The following is a 21,588-nucleotide window of genomic DNA, read 5'->3' on the forward strand; positions in this document are numbered from 1 at the left end:
GAATTCTGACGAATTTTATTTCATGCAACTTCTGTCAAAAATGAAAAAAGGATATGGTGTGTTTGTAATTGTGTATGCTGTATTATTTAGAATATTCTATTTTTGTTGTTGTTGTTGTTTTGTTTTTGTTTTTTTCCCTGCGACGAAGTCTCACTCTATCGCCCAGGCTGGAATGCAGTGGCGCCATCTCAGCTCACTGCCTCTGCCTCCTGGGTTCAAGTGATTCTCCTGCCTCAGCCTCCTGAGTAGCTGTGATTACAGACATGAGCCACCGCGCTGAGCTAGAATATTCTTGATGGGAAAAATTTGACTAGGCATCAGTGAGAACCTGATTACAATCTTATACATGTGCTGACTGGGAGATGTTCCCACAGGCTAGCTTCTGGCTCTGTGTATTTCAAACTTTGCTTCTGCTCCACTACCCACATACTTCTGATGTTGAACACATATGTACACTGTAATACAGCCATACCATGTGGGGAGTTGGCACTGTGGCCGATAGGGAGAGTTCCACCAGCCCGCCTCCACCAGGATGGCTTTTAATAACCCGGTGTATCCAGAGGGGACTCTAAATCACATAGTATATTTCAGTAAACCCAAATGTAACCTCAACTGGAAAAAAGAGGTAGTCTAACACAAGGAAAATGTGATGGAGGGGAAGTTGAGGTGGAAGAAAGGGGACAGTCTTGCCTGATTGGGATTAAGTTATCTTTCTTTTGAAAATGTTACCAAGGCCCATGACTATACCAGAAATTCCCTGGAGGTTCCCAGGGCCCTAGAAGAGGCATGACAAGTGAGAGACCCTAAATGTAAGCTTCACGGTATGTATGTCTTCACTTAAAGGAGTTCTTTAACTCAGAACTTTATAAAAATGACAGAATGACTGAGTTATGCTCTTGAATGGGATCAGTTTAGAATCTGATCCTGTTAATACTTTATAATTCCAGCTGGATTTTGCTGGAAACTTTTACAAAGGTAAGGCTCCTGAAAGGAACTACTCCTCAGAAAGTCTATGGCTAATTTGATTCCCACTGTGTCCTCAGCACAGAACCTGCCACATCATGAGCATTTACTGGATGTCTGTTGAAGGAATATATTTGTCCCTGAGAGGAAGTTTCTGGTTTCCTGTGGGTGCCTGGCCTGCATCCCCTCTTCCGGGTATTCCATGCTTATCTTGTCCTGGGCCTGCTTGATCTAGGAGGATGTCACTATATTAATCCATTCTCATGCTGCTATAAGGACTTACCCGAGGCTGGGTAATTTATAAAGGAAGGAGGGTTAATGGACTCACAGCTCCACATGGCTGGGGAGGCCTCACAATCATGGTGGAAGGTGAATAAGGAACAAAGTCACATCTTACACGGTGGCAAGCAAGAGAGCGTATGCAGATGAACTCCCCTTTATAAAACCCTCAGATCTCATGATACTTATTCACTATCAAGAGAACAGCATGGGAAAAACCTGCCTCCATGATTAAATTGGCTCCTGCTAGAACCCTCCCATGACACGTGGGGATTATGGAAGCTACAATTCAAGATGAGATTAGGGTGGGGACGTAGCCAAACCATATCAGTTGCTTTTGACATAAGAAGGACCTCTTTTCTAACCTATTTTTTACAGGTAACTTTAAATCTATAACTTCCTTCCTTGTGCTGAGAAGGCTCTGTTTTCACTACTACATCGGGAAACAGTTTTGCTACTATATCAGGAGTTTGTTTTTAATTAACAGAAAATGACTTTTCTTTCCCTTTTCTGTGCCATTTCTCTTTTTAATCCTAGTTCCCTCCCATCTGAGGGCTGAGTGATCCTGTTTCCCTCCCATTTGAGGGCTGAGTATCCACTTGGTTGTCTCTTGGTCCTGCTCATATTCTGATGATGGGGGTCATTTTGCTAAATCCTAGCTCCTGATGGCTGAATAAGTCACTTCCAGATTGACATCCAAATGACACATATGTGATGAGATAAAACTTTGAAATAGTAATCTTGGAGCTTTCCTTTTTTGCCATCTCCCACACTACCTGGCCTTCTTCTTTTAGACATAGGCATCCAAACGTCTCCAGATGAGGGTTAGCAGTAACACAAAGAGAACGAAACCATATCTGCTTCTTGTATTATTACTTCCAAACTAGGGTCTTGCAAATCGTCTTTCCAGACAATAGAAGGAGAGATGACACCTAGATGAAGGGCACTGGGCAGGAGGGAAGAAAGAGGAGTGGGCAGAACAACACAGGCATTAGCTGGGAGACCCCCACAGTACAGGTGACACAAGGTCTTGGTGACAGACTGCCCTGTCTGAATGTGTGAGGAACTAGCGCCTCGACCATGAGAAAACCACACACACTTCTCAACTTTGGTTTAAAATGTGGACTATAACAAACACATGCAAAAGAACACAGTGTATCAATGTAGAGCAAAATAAATACATTTGCAGTGCGCACCTGTGTGCCCATCACCCAGAGCTAGAACATCGGGATGGCCCTAGCAGCCCCCTGGGTGCTCTCTCCCTGGTTACACCCCCTTCCCTAACGCCTAAAAGTAACCATATCCATGGTTACTTTTTATGGTAAACAGTTCCTTGTTTCTTTATAGTTCTACCACCTGTGTGTGTGTGTGTGTGTGTGTGTGTGTGTATACACAATGTAGCTTTGTTTTGCCTGACTAAACATTGTATTAAAGCAATCATACTATCTATGCACTTCAAGTCTTTTTTTTTCACTCAGTATGCTTTTAAAATTCATCTGTTCTATTGCATTTCACAGGGTTTCATTAATTTTCATTGTTACATGGAAGTGCATTGTATGAATGTATGACATCTTTAATCCATTCCATTGTTTATGGATATTTTTGTTGTTCTCGGTTTTTTAATCACAAACAGTGTACCTATGAACATTCTTACACTGGGTCTTGTGTATATATGCAAGATTTTTTTAATTTTTAAATTAAATTTAATTTATTTTAAGTTCAGCTTTTTATTGAACACATTATGAAAGAGGTTTAGTCAAAAACCCAAAGCCCATGTCATCATCAGATCCTCGGATTCTTCTTTCTTTGCTTCCACTTTCTTCCTCAGCTGGAGCAGCACCAGCTACTGGAGCAGGTCCACCAGCTCCTACATTGCAGATGAGGCTCCCAATGTTGACGCTGGTCAGGGCCTTTGCCAACAAGCTAGGCCAAAAAAGTTCAACATTTACACCGCATGCTTTAATGAGGGCATCGATCTTATCCTCCGTGACGGTCACTTCATCGTTGTGCAGAATGAGGTCTGAGGAGATGCAGGTAAGCTGGGAGATGGAGGCCATGGCGGGGGCGAGTGTGGGGCTGGTGCTGCCGGACACGGTGCTAGTCGCCGGATGAAGTGAGGACCTCACCCTAACACGGCTTTAGCTTCCTCGGAAGGACTGAGCACCTTGATGGCAGCTGAGGAAAGGCAAGAATTTTTTTTAGAGTATACATCCAGGAATGGATTTGCAGGGTCTTACATAAGATATGTGTTTTCAGCTGTCGTTGGTAATGCCAAATTGTTTTCCAAAGTGTTGTATGTGTTTACGTTCCCAGCAGCAATGTGTGAGTGTTTTTCTTGCCACATGCCCTCTCTAATACTTGTTCTTGTCAGACTTTTTTTTTTTCCAGTTTAATGGGAAAATATTAAATTGGAATGGTCGCAAAATCTTGATGATGAATGAGATTGAAAATCTCTACATTTGTGTTTTTCCTTCTATGTAATATCTGTTATGGTCTTTGCCTATTTTTTTTTTTTTAACTAGGTGATATGGTTAGGCATTGTGTCCTCACCCAATCTCATTTTGAATGATAATCCCCATAATCCCCACATGTTAAGGGAGAGACCAAGTGGAGGTAATTGAATCATGGTGGCAGTTTCCCCCATGCTGCTCTCATGATAGTAAGTTTTCAGAAGAGCTGATATTTTTATAAAGGGCTTCCCCCTTCACTTGGCACTTCTCCTTCCTGCCACCTTGCGAAGAAGGTGCCTTGCTTCCCCTTCGCCTTCCATCATAATTGTAAGTTTCCTGGGGCCTCCCCAGCCATGCTGAACTGTGAGTCAATTAAACCTCTTTCTTTTATAAATTACCCAGTCTTGGGCAGTTCCTTATAGCAGTATGAAAATGGACTAATACACTAGGTTGTCTATCTCATTGATATGAAGTTCTCTTTTTCTAACATTTTGGATAAAAGCCCTTTGTTGGTTATATATACTGCAATTTTCTCTCATTTCTTGGCTTATATTTTCCTTTTTATTTTTATTTTTTGATACAATCTCACTCTGTTGCCCAGGCTGGAGTGTAGTGGCATGATCATGGCTCACTGCAGCCTCAACCTCCTCGGGCTCATGTGATCCTCCCACCTCAGCCTCCTGGTAGTTGGGAACTATAGCCACCAGGACCAGCTAATTTTTTTGTATTTTTTGTGGAGACATGGTTTCACCATGCCACCCAGGCAGGGGATTTTCCTATTAATGATGCCTTTTGAACTGAAGTGTTTTAATACTTTCATATTTATCATTTTTTCATTACAGATAATGCTTTTTTAATCTCATTGAGAAATCTTTCCCTACCCAGAAGCTATAAAGACATTCACCCATTTCATTTTTATTTATGTAAACTTCTTAACACATTAATTCTTTATCTTAGCACAATTTTATTCCTCTGCCCTTTGGCTTTCGTTGTTCCTGTTGTGAGTTCAGGTGCCAATTTCATTTTCTCTCTTGTGAAGTCATCTCTTTTCTTTTTGGTTCACCTACTACAACATTTTGGCTGTATGTATGTATGTATGAATATTTTCAAACACTAAAAAAAGTTAAAAGAACAGAACAGTGAACATGATGACACTTATCCCAAGGTTTAGCCATTGTTAACAATTTTTCCTGACTGTATCTTAAGATCTCTTTTTCTTTGATGTTCTCTAGTTTAATTATCATGTATTTTGTTATTTATTTCATTTAGTTTTCCTGCTTGGGATTCACTGGGCTTCTGGAATCTTCTGGATTGATATCTTTCATCAATTCTGGAAAACCAATATGAGTTTTCTTTTTATTTATTCTTTTTTTTTTTTTTCAGATGGAGTCTCTCTCTGTGGCCCAGGCTGGAGTGCAGCGGCATGATCTCAGCTCACTTCAACCCCTGCCTCCTGGGTTCAAGTGATTCTCTTGCCTCAGCCTCCCGAGTAGTTAGGATTACAGGCATCTGCCACCACACCTGGCTAATTTTTGCATTTTCAGTAGAGACGGGGTTTTGCCATGTTGGCCAGGATGGTCTCCATTGAACTCCTGACCTCGTGTGCTCCGTCCACTCTGGGCTCCCAAAGTGTTAGGATTAAAGGCGTGAGCCACCGCACCTGGCCCCAGTATCAGTTTTCTACTACTGCATAACAAACTGCCCCCAAACTTAGTGGCTGAAAACAATAGCACCATCTATTTTGTCATCCAAACAAGTCTGCGGTTTGGATAGGTGTTTGAAGGGACAGCGTGCCTCAGAGGCACAGAGGCAACTCAGGAAAGAATAGCTAGGATGGCTCAGGGCCAGCAAACAGAGGTTGATGTTGAGTGGTTTTCTCTGCCTGTTTTCTAAGAATAGCAGTTCAGAAGTTCAAAGATTTCTTTGTATTTTGTACTCTCGCTGTCTCTTTTAGTCCAAACTGATGAAATTCCTTTAAAACTTTGTGGACTTCTTATGAATCAGTTTATAAATTCACTCCTTTAGACAAAAGCCATGCCCACAGATTTCGTAGAGATCATCTCTACTTTGAGCTCCTTGTGAAATTTTCAGAAGCCCAGTTGTTTAACAGAGAAGGCCAGTGAGGCACAATATGAAGACCCTTAAAAGGGCCTTTGGTGTGTTTGAAAGGGTCTATGGTGCACCACCTTAAATCTAACTGAGGTTTTAACAAAGGTTTTAGAGTTAAATCCTTGGCTTCATCTTTACACCATATTCTTGTGACGGTGCTCTGAATTTGCTGTTTGCCTGAAAGCCATTCTTAATTAGAGAATCATTTATATCATTTATAATAGAGAAGCTGGAATGAGAAACATTTTTATTTCCAAACATAGTAAGTCCTGCCCCCCAATTTTTTTTAAACTAGAATTTATTTTTTTAGAGCAGTTTTGGATTCAGAGCAAAATTAAATGGAAAATACAGAGAGTTCCCACATACTCCTCCCGGACCACATATACACAACCTTCCCACCATCAACATCCCAATCAGTGTGGTGCATTTGCTACAGTTAATGAGCCAGCATTGACACATTATCAACCAAAGCTCATGTTTTACATTAGGGTTCACTCTTTGTGTTATACATTCTCTGGGTTTTAAGTGTAGAATAGCATCCATTCATTATTATAGTACCAGAGAATAGTTTCACTGCCCGAAGACTCCCCTGTAGTCCACCTATTCATCTCTTCCTCCTCCCAAACCCCTTGCAACCATTCATCTTTTTACTGTCTCCACAGTTTTGCCTTTTGCAGAATGACATATAGTTGGAATCATACAGTATGTAGCCTTTTCAAGTTTGCTTCTTTCAATTAGCAATATGCATTTAAGATTCCATCATGACTTGGAACCAACCCAAATGTCCAACAATGATAGACTGGATTAAGAAAATGTGGCACATATACACCATGGAATACTATGCAGCCATAAAAAATGATGAGTTCATATCCTTTGTAGGGACATGGATGAAATTGGAAACCATCATTCTCAGTAAACTATCGCAAGAACAAAAAACCAAACACCGCATATTCTCACTCATAGGTGGGAATTGAACAATGAGATCACATGGACACAGGAAGGGGAATATCATACTCTGGGGACTGTGGTGGGGAGGGGGGAGGGGGGAGGGATAGCATTGGGAGATATACCTAATGCTAGATGACGAGTTAGTGGGTGCAGCGCACCAGCATGGCACATGTATACATATGTAACTAACCTGCACAATGTGCACATGTACCCTAAAACTTAAAGTATAATAAAAAAATAAAAAAATAAAAAAAAAAAAAGATTCCATCATATCTTTTCATGGCTTGATGGCTCATTTCTTTTTATTGTTGAATAATAGCTATTGTATCTATGTACTGGTTTATTTATCCATTTACCTTTTAAAGGACATCTCAGTTGCTTTCAAGTTTTGGCAATTATGAATAAAGCTGCTATAAACATGCATGTGCAGGTTTTTGCATGGATGTTTTAATTCACTTGAGTAGCCTTTTTTATATTTAAAAGTTATTCATTACTTTATCTCTCTGCTCTCTCATTTTTTATAGACTACTTGGAGAAACCAGGCAGCAGCACTCTGCCTGGAAATTTTCTTAGCTAGATGATCAGTTGATTAGGTAAATAGGTACATTTTATTTTATTTTTTTATTCATACCATTTTACTTAGTTCTAATTTTTTTTAAATGTAAATTGTCAGCTTATAATTGTATATACTTATGGGGTACAGAGTAGTGTTATGATTTATGAGTACAATGTGCAGAATTAAACCAAACTCATGGTATATTTTCTATTTATATGTTATTACAGGTGATAATGTTGTTAAACTTTATGTTACTGGACCCAAGAGTCTTTTTTCTAGATTCCAATAAGCCTCTCTTGCATTTCTTTTAAGTCCTCACCAGCAGCCTCTGCAAGCCCTTTTGGCTTCCACTCACCATCTGGTCCCAAAGCCAATGTTACATTTTTAGGTCGTGTGTGTGTGTGTGTGTGTGTGTGTGTGTGTGTGTGTGTGTGTTTTAATACAGCGACATCACACTCCTGGTATCACAACTTATTCCAGTTATCTACTGCTTCATAAAAAACTACCTAAACTTAGTGGCCTAAAACAACAATGATTTGTTTTGCTCATGAATTTGCGATTTGGGTGAGGTCCAGTGAGGATGCGTCTCTGCTGCTCCTGTGGCGTCAGTTAGGGCATTTTCTCACTCCTGTCCTAACGGAACTCCAGTCTGAGCATGTTTTAGTCCTTCTCACCCTCTTTTTCACATCTTTTAGCCTTTCTTTCTTTGTTTCTGTGCTGCACTCTAGATCATTTCTTGATATTCCAATTTACCTATTTTCCCTCTTGGATTTAATCTTCATTTAAACCCACCCATTCAGGGTGTGTGTGTGTGTGTGTGTGTGTGTGTGTATGTGTGTGTGTATGTGTGTGTTTTGAGACAGAGTCTCAGCTCACCGCAACCTCCGCCTCCTGGGTTCAAGCAATTCTCTTGCCTCAACCTCCCTGGTAGCTGGGACTATGCCTGGCTGATTTCTTTTCTTTTTCTTTTTTTTGAGACAGAGTCACTCTGTCGCCCAGGCTGGAGTGCAGTGGCACCATACTGGCTCACTGCAACCTCCCCCTCCCAGGTTCAAGAGATTCGCATGCCTCAGCCTCCAGAGTAGCTGGGATTGCAAGTGTGAGCCACCATGCCCAGCTAATTTTTGTAATTTTAGTAGAGAGGGGGTTTCAGCATGTTGGCCAGCTGGTCTCGAACTCCTAACCTCAAGTGGTCTGCCCTCCTTGGCCTCCCAAAGCGCTGGGATTACAGGTGTGAGCCACCGTGCCCAGCCCACATATTCAGTTTTTAACTTCAATTTTAACTTGCTTCTTTCAATAATGTGTTTGACTTTTTTTTTTTTAATCGTTAGCCCTGCTAAAGCAAGACCTCAAAAAATTAGTTTAAAAACTCTGAGGTGTTCCTCTCCATGGGACTCTTTAGTAAAAGGCAAAAGATTTATATGATCTGAAGAGAAACTAGAGCATTGTTTGACTTTTATTACAGTATAATTTGCAAACAATAAAATGCATATATTTTAAGTGAACAATTTGGTCAGTTTTGACAAATACATACACATCTGTAACCATTATCCCAATTAAAATAGAGAGTACAGTTGACCCTTGAACAGCATGGGGGTCAGAGGTGTCAACCCTCCAATGAGGTTGAAAATCCATATATAACTTTTGTCTTCCCCAAAACTTAAATACTAACAGCCTACTGTTGACCAGAAGCTTTAACAAATAATATAAACAACAGAAATTTTGCATGTTATATGTATTATATACTGTATTCTAACATTAAAGTAAGCTAGAGAGAAGAAAATGTTATTAAGAAAACCATAAGGAAGAGAAAATATATTTACTATCATTCAGCGGAAGTGGATCATCACAAAAGCCTTCATCCTCATTGTCTTCATGTTGAGTAGGCTGAAGGGGAAGAGGAAGGGCTGATCTTGCCATCTCAGGGGTGGCAGAGGCAGAAGAAAATCTGTTTATAAGTGGACCTGCACAGTTCAAGTGTCAACTGTATATCCATATATAAGATGAAGTATCCATCTATATTCCATCTACTCCATATATGTATATGCAGTGGACATACACGTTTCTATCCATTTACTTATATAGAGTACATCCTATTTTATATGGACTATAAAACATACAGAGTATATCCATCATTTATTTCTTTTGCAGTCAATACCAGCCAGCACTCTCTCCCCAGGTCACCACTGATCTGGTTTCTATCATTATATATTAGCTTTGCCTGCTCTAGAACTTCTTCATACACACGATATCACTCAGTATGCACTCTTCTGTGTCAGGTTTCTTTTCTTCTCAGCAGAATAATTTTGAGATTTATTCATGTTGTTGCGAGTATCAGTAGTTCTTTTGATTGTATGAACATAACACAATTTGTTTATTCACTTAGTATTAATAAACATTATGGGCTTTTCCCACAGATTTTAATTATTATGAATAAAGCTACTATGAATATTGCACACAAATATTTTCTGGGGACATGTGTTTTTATTCTTTCTGGGTAATTAGGTAATTACCTAGGAGTGGAATTGATGAGTGATAAGGAAAGTTTATGTTTAATTTTATAAAGCCAAACTATTTTCCAAAGTGTTTGTCCCGTTTTATACTCTCACCAGCAATATATAGAATTTTGTTGCTTCACATCTTTGCCAATGCTTGGTATTGTAAGTCTTTTTTAAAAACCTTTTACCCATTCCACTTGTTCTGTAGTAGTATTTCATTATAGTTTTAATTTGCATTTCCCCATGACTAAAGATGTTGAACATCTTTTTATGTGTTCATTGGCCATTCATGTAATTTCTCTTTAAAGCATCTGTTAAATCTTTTGCCAGTTTTAAAATTGGGTTGCTTGTCTTCTTATTGAGTTGTAAACTTCTTTATATAGTCTAAATATAAGTCCTTCGTTAACTATATCCACTGCAAATATTTTCTCTCTGTCCTTTCATTTAAAAAAATGCTTTTTTTAATTGTTTGTTTTTATTTTTATTAAAGTTATACATACAAGCACATAGATTTAAGAATCAAACAATTCTATAATTGTGTTATTTTAAAAAAGATAAGAGAAGCAGACACTACTCTCAGAGTGCTTGGAGGCACCTCTTTTAGCTTTTCTTTTTTTTTTTTTTAGTTTACCTCTTCGACTGTAGATGACATGCTTTTTGGTGAATTTTGGTTTAGCATTACCCTCTGACGTCGCACCATGGAGGATGAGGGTTAGGTCTTTCCTGTACACACACATATTCTTTTCTTCCCCCCATCTTTCCAATATAGTTATGCCATAATTTTGTCTAGCTCAATATTCAACTTATGTTATTGAGATTATGTGGAAACTGCACAATTGAGCCATGTAGTAACCTTTTAATACTTTTCCTTTCTCATATAATACTGTTTAATTGTCCCATTGGCTTAGTTTTCATGTGTTTATCACCAATTCAACTCCAGACTCGTTGCTGATTGTCTAAATCTCTCTCAAGTTGTTCATCCTTATGAAGCAGCCCTTCCCCAGAACATCTCACTTGCTACAATCCGGACCGGTTGCTCTCCATGTCATCCTGGGGATTCCCGTCATCTGTGTTAGAGCTCCTGATGTCTTCCTTTTTCAGCACTGGCTCCATGTTGGCAGCGAACATCCTCCAGGAACTAATTGCCCATGCAACTACAACAGACTCCTAAAACCTCTACCTCCTTCAGCCATGCTGGCTCCTTCCAATTCATCCTCCTCACGGCAGCTAGAGGATCTTCTTAATTGTGATGCCCCACAGCTCGTGAAGCCTCAAACACCAAAAACATGCTTTTAAAAACATTCTGTTGGGCTGGGCTCGGTAGCTCACGCCGGTAATCCCAGCACTTTGGGAGGCCAAGGTAGGTGAATCACCTGAGGTCAGGAGTTTGAGGCCAGCCCAGCCAACACGGTAAAACCCTGTCTCTACTAAAAATACAAAAATTAGCTGGGCTTGGGGGCAGGAACCTGTAATCTCAGCCACTCTGGACGCTGAGGCAGGAGAATCACTTGAACCCAGGAGGCGGAGGTTGCAGTGAGCCAAGATTGCCCCATGCACTCCAGCCTAGGCAACAAAGTGAAACTCTGTCTCAAAAAAAAAAAAAAAAATCTGTCACTATCACCTCACCCTGCTCTGTTTTTCCCTGTAGCCCTTCATCACTTGACACATTAAAATGTATTTATTTGTCCATTCTGCTTTCTCTACTAGAATGTAAATTTCACAAATACAGAAACTTTGTTTCTTTACTCAGTGCTGAATCTCCAGCACCTGGAACATTATGTGGTATCTAAAAAACATTGCATAACTATTTTTTTTCCTGCAGTGAGAACTTTGGACTCCATTTATTACAAGAATAATAGATTGGAGGAATCTGGACCCAACTAATACAAAAAAGGTCCCATTGGAATTATGGCATAACCATTTTTTAAAAAGAATCGATAAAGTCCAATCCTGCCTTTCTCAATGGAGTACTAGAGGCTAAACTGAAATTTTATTTTGGGTATATGTATATTTATTTTGTCGATTTATATCTAAAGTAAAATGTTAGAATACCTGCCTAGTAAAAAAGGTTTGAAAGACTCACCTGGGCAGAAGCAACACTGGATTGTTACAGGGTTAAGGAAAATGCTTCAGGAAAATCATGCCCCTTTAGAGAGAACTTAAAAGATACAGTCTTCAATCACTTTTTTCTAGCTTGTAGCGCTTTTAAAGAAAGAAATGGAGACTGTTTCCTCACCGAGAGTTATACAATGAATGAAGAGCTATTATCTGTGCATGCGCAGTTTGACAATTGCAGCCTTGAATAATGATGTTCACTGAGAGAAGTTCCTGAGGGTCAGAGAGAGGCTGCCATAATAAAATATATTTATAGAATTCTCTTGTCTTGGCTTAGAATAATTTGATAGCCAAATAAAAGTCTTAGCACTAATCCTTTGATCAGAATTCTATGCTTCTTTTTTTTTTTTTTTGGAAACTATTGGTCAAAGTGCCAAGTATTCTAATATGTAACCTCTTAATGTACAAATTCAGAATTGTCATGAATTACATGGGAAGACACCATGCTTGCTTTCCTAATGGTTTCACAGGGTAAATTTTGGCTGACCTAAGCCTGGTTTCACCAACTCAATGAGACCTCGATCACTGACCTACCCAACGAGGAAATCCAACTACATGCCTATCCAGTTCAGGTTTCTGTCTTTGGTGGTATCCGAGGGTTTAACTTGGTACTCAACCACTTGGTTTAGTTTACAGATTGAATTATGTACAGATTTGCTAATAGTATATGTATATACTGTGAAATAGTTCTGATGTTAAGTACTGATCTATCTTTACTGGGTAAAGTCCTTATCCAAAACTAGAATCACTGCCTGGCAAAGTTGATGTTTGTATGAATGGCGTCCCCTGCAGTCTATAATGTGAATGGTGCCCAATCAAGTTGTGCAACTTGGCAGCCCTGGGGCTTATCTCTTCCTCTCTTTGGACAATATTTTTTCATCATTTTCAGTCCAATAGCTTCACAGTGTCAGTGCTGACAAGCTCCCTGTGGAGTGCTCTCAGTCTCTCCATTTGCAAATGCTCTAAGATCAATCTCTAAAGAGTAGTTGTGTTCTACCCAAACAATAGAGTATAGCAGCTCTTTTTTTCCATTGCTTTGACTGTGGATAGTCTAAGTACCCCAAAATCTGCAAGGATTGTGAAACATTATACAATTGGGTATTTGTGACTCTAAGTGAGAGAAAGAATCTTCTAGATTGCATCCTATCTGGAAAATGCCTCTCTAATTTTTTGTTGCCATTAACTTACTGTTCATTCCCAATATTTTACCATGAAAGTGGGACTTCTGGCCACTGGCCATAGTGTTGCAATTTAGCAGGCTAATTGATAAACCAGCCATGTCTCTCTTACTATTGTACCCTCAGCACCTAGCGTGCAATGCTTGGCACAAACTCAGTTAATGTTTTCTTAACAAAATTAAAATTGAAATTTTGTAAGCTAGGTAGTTAAATAGATTGTGATTTATTTGTATTGGTTTTGCAGTAGAAACAATAGATTGATGCACATTTAATCCAAATGCTGATCTGAATTGATTAAAACAACTAAACAAACACAACCTATGAGTTTGTATTTCATAGAAATCCATAGGGAATTTGTTGTAGGAAATCTTTATCTTAAAGCTTTTCTTTCTGACCAACAAGGGTGTTAGCTACGAGAAGAGCTCCTGAGTTATGGGAATTGATTTCTTAGAAAAATTTCAGAATAGAAGAGGCAATAATGTTCTTTGGAAGTTTGAGATGTAATCTTTTTTTTTTTTTTTTTTTTTTTTTTTTGAGACAGAGTCTCACTCTGTCACCCAGGCTGGAGTGCAGTGGCGCGATCTTGGCTCACTGAAACCTCCACCTCCCAGGTTCAAGCAATTCTCCTGTCTCAGCCTCCCGTATAGCTAGGATTACAGGCGTGCACCATCACACCAGGCTAATTTTTGTATTTTTAGTAGAGATGGGGTTTCAATATGTTAGCCAGGTTGGTCTCAAACTCCTGGCCTCAAGTGATCTGCCTGCCTCAGCCTCCCAAAGTGCTGGGATTACAGATGTGAGTGACTGAGCTCAACCTGAGATATAATCTTAAATTGAATCAGGGTAAAATTTTTTATTAATAACTAATAGACTCACTTATTAATAATTAATTTTATGAGCACTTTTCAGTTAAACATGTGTAATTGTATAAAGTGTATCATTTGAGCCTCACATAAATCTCAAAACTGCGTGATTTTTTTTTTTAATTCCTATTTTGAAGATGAGTAAAATTGAGACTCAAAAAGACACAACCGATTGATTCATATTTACCCAGCTGGCAAGCATTTCAATTCTAAAACAATATTTTTTCCACCACACTGCTTTATGCATTTTTACGTCGTGAATGAAAATGGAATGATTCATATTGACAGCTTGTTAATTAATGTTTCAGGTGTTGTACCAGGTGTTTGAGACCCAGGGGTACAAAGTAGAATAAGACATCCCTGCAGCATCCATGGGGGATACTGATGGTAGAGAGGCAGTTACCACCATATGAAAGTGCCTGGTGGGAGCAAGCATTGCTGCTGCATGAACACACTGTCATGGAACTCTGCGAGCCTCTCAAGGATGGGGCCATATCACATCTTCTTCTAATAGCCTTAGACTCTTAGACACATAGTGTGTGCTCAGAAAATACTTATTGGATGGAGAGATGGCGTGTTGATATAAGAAAGAATGAATAAGGTGACTCCTGGATCCCAGTGTGGATAGGAGTTTCCCAAGACATTCCAGGCAGAGGAAATAGTGAGGTCACTGTGCTTTTACAGGTCACCTGGTTTATAGAGCAGCCACATTGGCTAAGGACATGTCTGTGCTGAAACAATGGGAGGTGGTTTCTTTGTACATCATTCTTCAGTTCCAGCATGTGGTCTCCAGTACTGTTCATTTCACTGTGACGGTGCTGTTAGCTGGGACAGTGAAGAGTTCCACTTTTATAACATAAAAACACTAGAGGTTATTTCTCTCTCTCTCTCCTTTTTTCCCCCCATTACCTTAAGATTGCATTACCTTTCTGTTCAGATCAAGTGCCGCTCTTGAGAGAACAATCTCTGTTTCTGAGCGATTCGTTGAGAACATCGAGTGCCAGACCACACGCTAATTAAAGCTTGTCACATACCATAATGGCACCTCAGTAATACTCCAATTAACAGTTACTTTAATTACACCACTTACATGAAATTAATGAAGAGTCTAGCTGATGAGAAATAAGAACCTGTACATGAGAGCAACACAGAACGTTCATCAAGTTTCTGATGAAACAGCCTTTGAGAAATCTGTTCCCTCCCATTGCCTAGCTTAAAAAAATATTTTCAGGGAGGCAGGAAAGTGGCTTTTTGTAAAATGAGCTGCCAACAGATGAAGAAAGAGTACTCATTCTTGCTGCTGGAAGGGCTAATCACCCAGGCTTTCATGTCTTAGAGACTGAGTTCAAATCCTACACTTGCTCTTTCTAACTGTGCTCTCAGTGAATGAGGAATAGAAGAGAACTTCCTCAACCTGACAAAGGGCATCTAGAAAATACCACCAGCTCACATTGTACTTGATGGTGAGAGACTGGATATTTTTCCCCTGCAATCATCACTAAGACAGGGAAACCCCCTCTCAAACTTCTATTCAGCATTGTACATTGTACATTGTAGTTTATAGCTAGTGCAGTGAGGCAAGAAAAGAAAAAAACATTGAGATAGAAAAGAAAGAGCAAAACTTTCTTAATTTGCAGACAACATGATAATTTATTAGCAAAGCCAATGAAACCTACAAAACAACTACTAGAATTCATAAGTGAGTTTTGCAAGGTTGTAGGATACAAGATCAATATATAAAAATCAATTATATTTCTATATACTTTAGGCAACTTTTTAGTCTCCCTGGGTCAGTTTTCTTATCTACGAAATGGCAGCAAATGTATATTTTTTATAGAGTTGCTTTGAGGGTTAAGAAGATATAGGTTCCTAGGACAAGGTTCAATAAATGTTGGTTTATTCTCATTTTTTTTAGAGCATACCAGATGACACCTTCAGTGGTCCTAACATGGTCTTACCTTCCATCTAAGCATGAAAGAATAAATGGTGCTCTAGAGGAGTGTCACTTCAGCCTGGGGTAACACCCAGGGAACCCCTAGAGCTGGAAACCATGCAGATGTGCAATTGTTAAGGGAAGTTCCAAGCCCAGAGACCAAGCTTTCCAAATCTGATCTGTCTCTCTCACCCATTACCCCCACCACTACTCATTCCCATTTCCTTGGCTCAAGCCTGGATTTTTATAGCCACCTCCTAAACAGTCTTCCTATTTCTAATCTTGCTCCTCTTAAATCCAATCTAACCACTGTTGCCAGAGTGGTCTCTTTGTAAGTTAAATCTGATCACCTCTTTGTTCCATTTAAACCCTCTGGTGGCTTTTTATTGCAGTCAGAGTTAAGACCAAGCTTCTTAGCCTGGCTTGTGCACAAAACACTGGGCACTACTTGGACTGAACTACTTCTACTTCTCCCAAAACACCAAGCGTTTTCTAGCTTCCCAACTTTCCTCAATCTGATCCTGCTTCCAGAATTCCTACAACTTTACTCTCCACGCCTGCCAGCCCCACCGAACCATCACCTGGCAATCTACTATGCAACCTTCCAGCCCAACTCAAGCTCATTTTCTCTCTGAAGTCTCTCTGGACTGCTCTGGACAGGATAAATGTGGATGTCCTCCATGCTTCCAAAGAAAGTTTACATCTTTTTTTTTTGAGACGGAGTCTTGCTCTTTCATCCAGGCCGGACTGCAGTGGCGCGATCTCGGCTCCCTGCAAGCTCCGCCTCCCGGGTTCACGCCGTTCTCCTGCCTCAGCCTCCCGAGTAGCTGGGACTACAGGCGGCCGCCACCACGCCCGGCTAATTTTTTGTATTTTTAGTAGAGATGGGGTTTCACCGTGTTAGCCGGGATGGTCTCCATCTCCTGACCTCGTGATCCGCCCGCCTCGGCCTCCCAAAGTGCTGGGATTACAGGCGTGAGTCACCGCGCCCGGCCGAAAGTTTACATCTTTATTATGACACTTATTACACACTATTGTAATCTTTATTTACTTGCCTTTGAGCTCCTTGAGGACACAGCCATGCCCTATTTGTCTCTGTGCCTCTTGGAATCCTTCTCTGCTTCCTGACATGTTCCTTTGGCCCCACGTAGACCTGACAAACCCCACCTGCTCCTTTCTGCCATGATGGTTATCATTCCTTCCATTTCCTCCTATCTCAAAGATCTCTGCTGAAATCTGACACTCTTCTAGACACTTCCCAGGATTTTCTCTCCACTGGGCTCAAGGTGGCCATTTTGCCATCTGGGTAGTCCAAAATGGCTTCCTGGTTTTCGTCTTTGCTCTGCCTTCTTCTCATATAGATAGGTAGAGAGGGTGTGAGAAATGAAGAAAAACTACAAAATATCATGCTGGAAAGTAAGGCACTATCATAAATATGAACATGTGGATCAGTGAAACAGAAGGGTTAGACTAACACTAGCTCTAGAGTACGTAAGAACTTAATGTATGCTACAGTAGTCATCACAAGGGGAAGGACCATTCAGTAGAATATGCAGGGAGAATTTGGAAGCTGATAAAAACCTGAGCTTCAAATTCTCATTTCACATCATTCTCCAAAATAAATTTAAGTGAACTAAATAATTAAAAATAAAAACATGAAAACATAAGAAATCTAGAAGGACATATAAATAACTTTATGCTTGGAATGGAGAGAACCACCTAAAGTTAAAGCAGTGGAAGAAAACACAAAGAGAAAAATCAATAGATGTGAATACACAAAATAGGCATTTTAAATGATCAATATTAAAAGGTTAAAAAGAAAAAAAAGGAAAAAACCTGTAACCAGTTTAACAAAAAGTCAATACATGGTATATAAAGAGTTTACACAAGTGCACAAGAAAAACACTAAGACCCTGATTTTAAAAAACTAACCAGGACAATGTACTTCATTAAACAATGTACTTGAGGGCAAACAAATAGCTAAAAAGTACTTTAAAGTATTAAATCCCCAAGAAATCAAATACCAAGTAAAACTATGACATGATTTTCAACATTCAGTTTTTTTTTTGTTTGTTTGTTTGTTTTTTTAAGATGAAGTCTTGCTCTGTTGCTCAGGCTGGAGTGCAGTGGCACGATCTTGGCTCACTACAACTTCCACCTCCTAGTTCAAGCGATTCTTATTCTGCAGCCTCCCAAGTAGCTGAGATTACAGGTGCACGCCACCATACCTGTCTAATTTTTATATTTATAGTAGAGATGGGATTTCACCATGTTCACAAGGCTGGTCTTGAACTCCTGACCTCAAGTAATCTGCCCACCTTGGCCTCCCAAATTGCTGGGATTACAGGTGTGAGCCACTGCACCCGGCCTCAAATTTTCAAAGAAATTAAAAGGTGATAATATTTGTTACTGGTGAGGATGCTGTAAGATAGACTTTCTCATATACAATTTTTGTTTGTAGCTGGAAATGTAACTTTATGGAAGATTTGTTGGTGGAAATGTAACTTTATGGAAAGGAATTTGGTAGTAAGTATTGAGAGCCTTAAAAATTATTGCCAAAAAGTAGGTTAAAATTACTTGGGACATTGCTGGCTGGTGTGATTTAATGTAAGTGTGGTTTAATTTTTTATATTTATCCTTTATTTTGGAAATTATCAAAAATAACATATGTTAAATTTATAACAAGCAAAATGTTTTGTTTTGTTAGAAACCTTAAAAAAACTCACCCAATCATCTCATGTAAAGAAATCTATCTAAGGGAAATAAGAATAGACCTGAATAGACCAATGACAAGTAGTAAGATTGAATCAGTAATAAAAAGTCTTCCAACAAGGAAAAGCACGGTACTGAATGTATTCATAGCCAAATTCTACCACATGTACAAAAAAGAAATAATACCAATACTCCCAAAACTATTCCAAAAAATTGAAGAGGAGGGAATTTCCCCTAATATCAAAACCAGACAAGGACACAACAAAGAAAGGAAACCACAGGCCAATATCCCTGATGAACATAGACACAAAAATCCTCAACAAAATACTAGCAAACCAAATCCAGCATTACATCAAAAAGATCATACACCATAAATAAGCGGGATTTATACCAGAGATGCAAGGGTGGTTCAACGTATGCAAAACATGATATATCACATCAACAAAATGATGGACAAAAATCATATGATTGCCAGGCACAGTGGCTCACGCTTGTAATCCTAGCACTTTGGGAGGCCAAGGTGGCTGGATTGCCTGAATTCAGGAGTTCGAGAACAGCCTGGGCAACACAGAGAAACCCCATCCCTACTAAATTACAAAAAATTAGTTGGGTGTGGCAGCGTGCGCCTGTAGATCACACCACTGCGCTCTTTTTCTCAAAAGAAAAAAAAAGAAGCGGACCGAGGTCTATGGCCTTAGCATGAATTGGGCTGTAGGTGACTCAAGTAATTGTTTGTTTGTTTGTTTGTTTTTGAGACAGAGTCTTGCTCTGTCACCCAGGCTGAAGTGTAGTGGCATAATCTCGGCTCACTGCAACCTCCGCCTCCTGGGTTCAAGCAATTCTCTGCCTCAGCCACCCAAGTAGCTGGGATTACAGGCACCCACCACCACGCCTGGCTAATTTTTTGTATTTTTAGTAGAGACGGGGTTTCACCATCTTGGCCAGGCTGATCTTGAACTCCTGACCTCACGATCCACCGGCCTTGGCCTCCCAAAGTGCTGAGATTACAGGTGTGAGAGCCACCATGCCCGGCCTGGCTTCTTTCACTTAACATAATGTCTTCAAGGTTTATCTATGTTGTAACATACATCAGAATTTTATTTTTTTAAAGCTGGGTAATATTTTGTGGCATGTATATACTACATTTTGTTAATCAATGAACATTTGGGTTGTTTTCACTTTTTTTTTTTTTTTTTGAGACAGATTCTCACTCTGTCACTCAGGCTGGAGTGCAGTGGTGTGATCTCGGCTCACTGCAACCTCTGCCTCCTGGGTTCAAGCTATTCTCCTGCCTCAGCCTCCCCAGTGGCTGGGATTACAGGTGCCTACCACACGCTTGGCTAATTTTTGTATTCTTAGTAGAGATGGGGTTTTGTCATGTTGGCCAGGCTGGTCTTGAACCCCTGACTCGTGATCCGCCCGCCTCAGCCTCTCACAGCACTGGGATTAGAGGCATGAGCCACCGTACCCGGCTGTTTTTTCTCTTCGTGAGGTTAAATCAAGGCTCCTCAGCTTGGGCTTCAAGCTCTGGCAGCCATCTTCACTACAGAAACCCCGGTGACCTTCACGAAAAGGCATTGCTGTGGCTTGCCTGAGGTCCTCTCGAGGCTCCCAGGGTACAGCACTCAGGCCTTCGGCTGCCTGGACTCTACCCCTCTCCAGTCTCTCACTCTGTGTCTCCTCTTCCCCTCCAGGACTCCGCCTGTGGAGATGCTCTCCCTTTAACACCCACCCACACCCTCTGGCTGCTGACTCTTACTCTATCTTCAACGTCCCTGCTGTGCTCCCACAATGCACTGGGACCCTGTGTGGCCTCCATCCTTGGCCTTTCCACTCTTGTTGCTAAATCTTCCCTCTCTGGCCCATTGTCAGGACAAGGCCAGCAGACTGGCCCATTCTTAGGACAAGGACTATATGCCACGCACTTCTGTATCTGCCTGACCCAGGACGGGGCCTGACCCAGCACGGGGCCTAGCCCAGCAGACCAGGTTTGACCAGGGCTAGACTTTGCAATAGACTAGTCAGAGCTGATTGCATGGCACACCGTCTTCTCTGAGGAGCATCAGTACTCCTGGGGAGGCGGAACTCTCCAGGTGGCACCATGATACCTAAGGTGGTGGCTCAGGTGCGGACACCCTGCCTCTGGGGCTCAATGGCCAGGCTGAATCCTCCACCCTATAGCAGGTGAGGTCTGCCCCTCCACTGTGAGATGGTGCCAAGGCTCCCAGACACGCTGTTTTGCAGCACACCCCCTCAGTCTCCAGCCAAAGCATCTTCCAGCAAGACAGTCATGTGATCACCGGCCAGGCTGTGCTGGGAGCAGGCTGTGCGCAGATCCCGCCTGCTTCTCCTGCCTGCACTGGCTGGCTGCCTCGGCACCATTTTCTCTCGCATGTGCTTTGCTTGGGTCAAAACAACAGACAGACAATGTTTTCTTGCTGTGAGCACTTGTCCCTGCCTCTGTTTCTCCCCTCAGCCTCCCTGAGCCTCTGGTTTCCCAGAAGAAGGGGGAACTTCTCTAGGGTAAAGTCAAGTTGGCTTTAGCATTCCCCTGTGCCTGCTCCTCCTGACATCCTACCTGACAACATCTTGATGATCCTCAAAGCCAGGCTCAGCGCTGCTTTCTCTCCTGGAAACTCACTCTCAGTGGGTCGGCCACTCCCAGCAGGATTAGGGCCTCTATCCTGCGTGTTCGTGTGCTCCGTGTAGTTTGTGCAAACCTTTCTGGAGCCCTGAACTCACTGTCCTGCAGTTATTGGTTGCCTGTCGGCCTCCGACTGGACTGCGAGTGTTTTTCATGCCTGTCTGCACCCCTCCAGCACTGGGCACTCACCTCCGTGCAAGAGGCCCCAGGAGTGCCAGTAAGTAGCATGTGGGGTCTGGAGAGGCACAGCTGCAGGCCAGCCTCCTGGAGGCCAGCTCTGAGCCAGAGATGAATATTCAGGGAACTCACTGGGGAGTGAGGAGCATGGGGCTGGGCACGA

The 21,588-nt window shown here is 41.0% G+C and overlaps 1 non-coding gene across 1 annotated transcript; it reads right to left on the reverse strand.

Annotated features, from left to right (window-relative positions):
• Positions 1-8,634: 8,634 nt before the first annotated feature.
• On the reverse strand, positions 8,635-8,751 carry LOC112439036 (U5 spliceosomal RNA). Its single transcript, XR_003027333.1, has one exon. It is a non-coding gene; the product is annotated as a U5 spliceosomal RNA (small nuclear RNA).
• Positions 8,752-21,588: the final 12,837 nt, after the last annotated feature.

This window comes from Pan paniscus, chromosome 12, assembly GCF_029289425.2.
Source record: "Pan paniscus chromosome 12, NHGRI_mPanPan1-v2.0_pri, whole genome shotgun sequence".
Taxonomy (NCBI): Eukaryota; Metazoa; Chordata; class Mammalia; order Primates; family Hominidae; genus Pan; species Pan paniscus.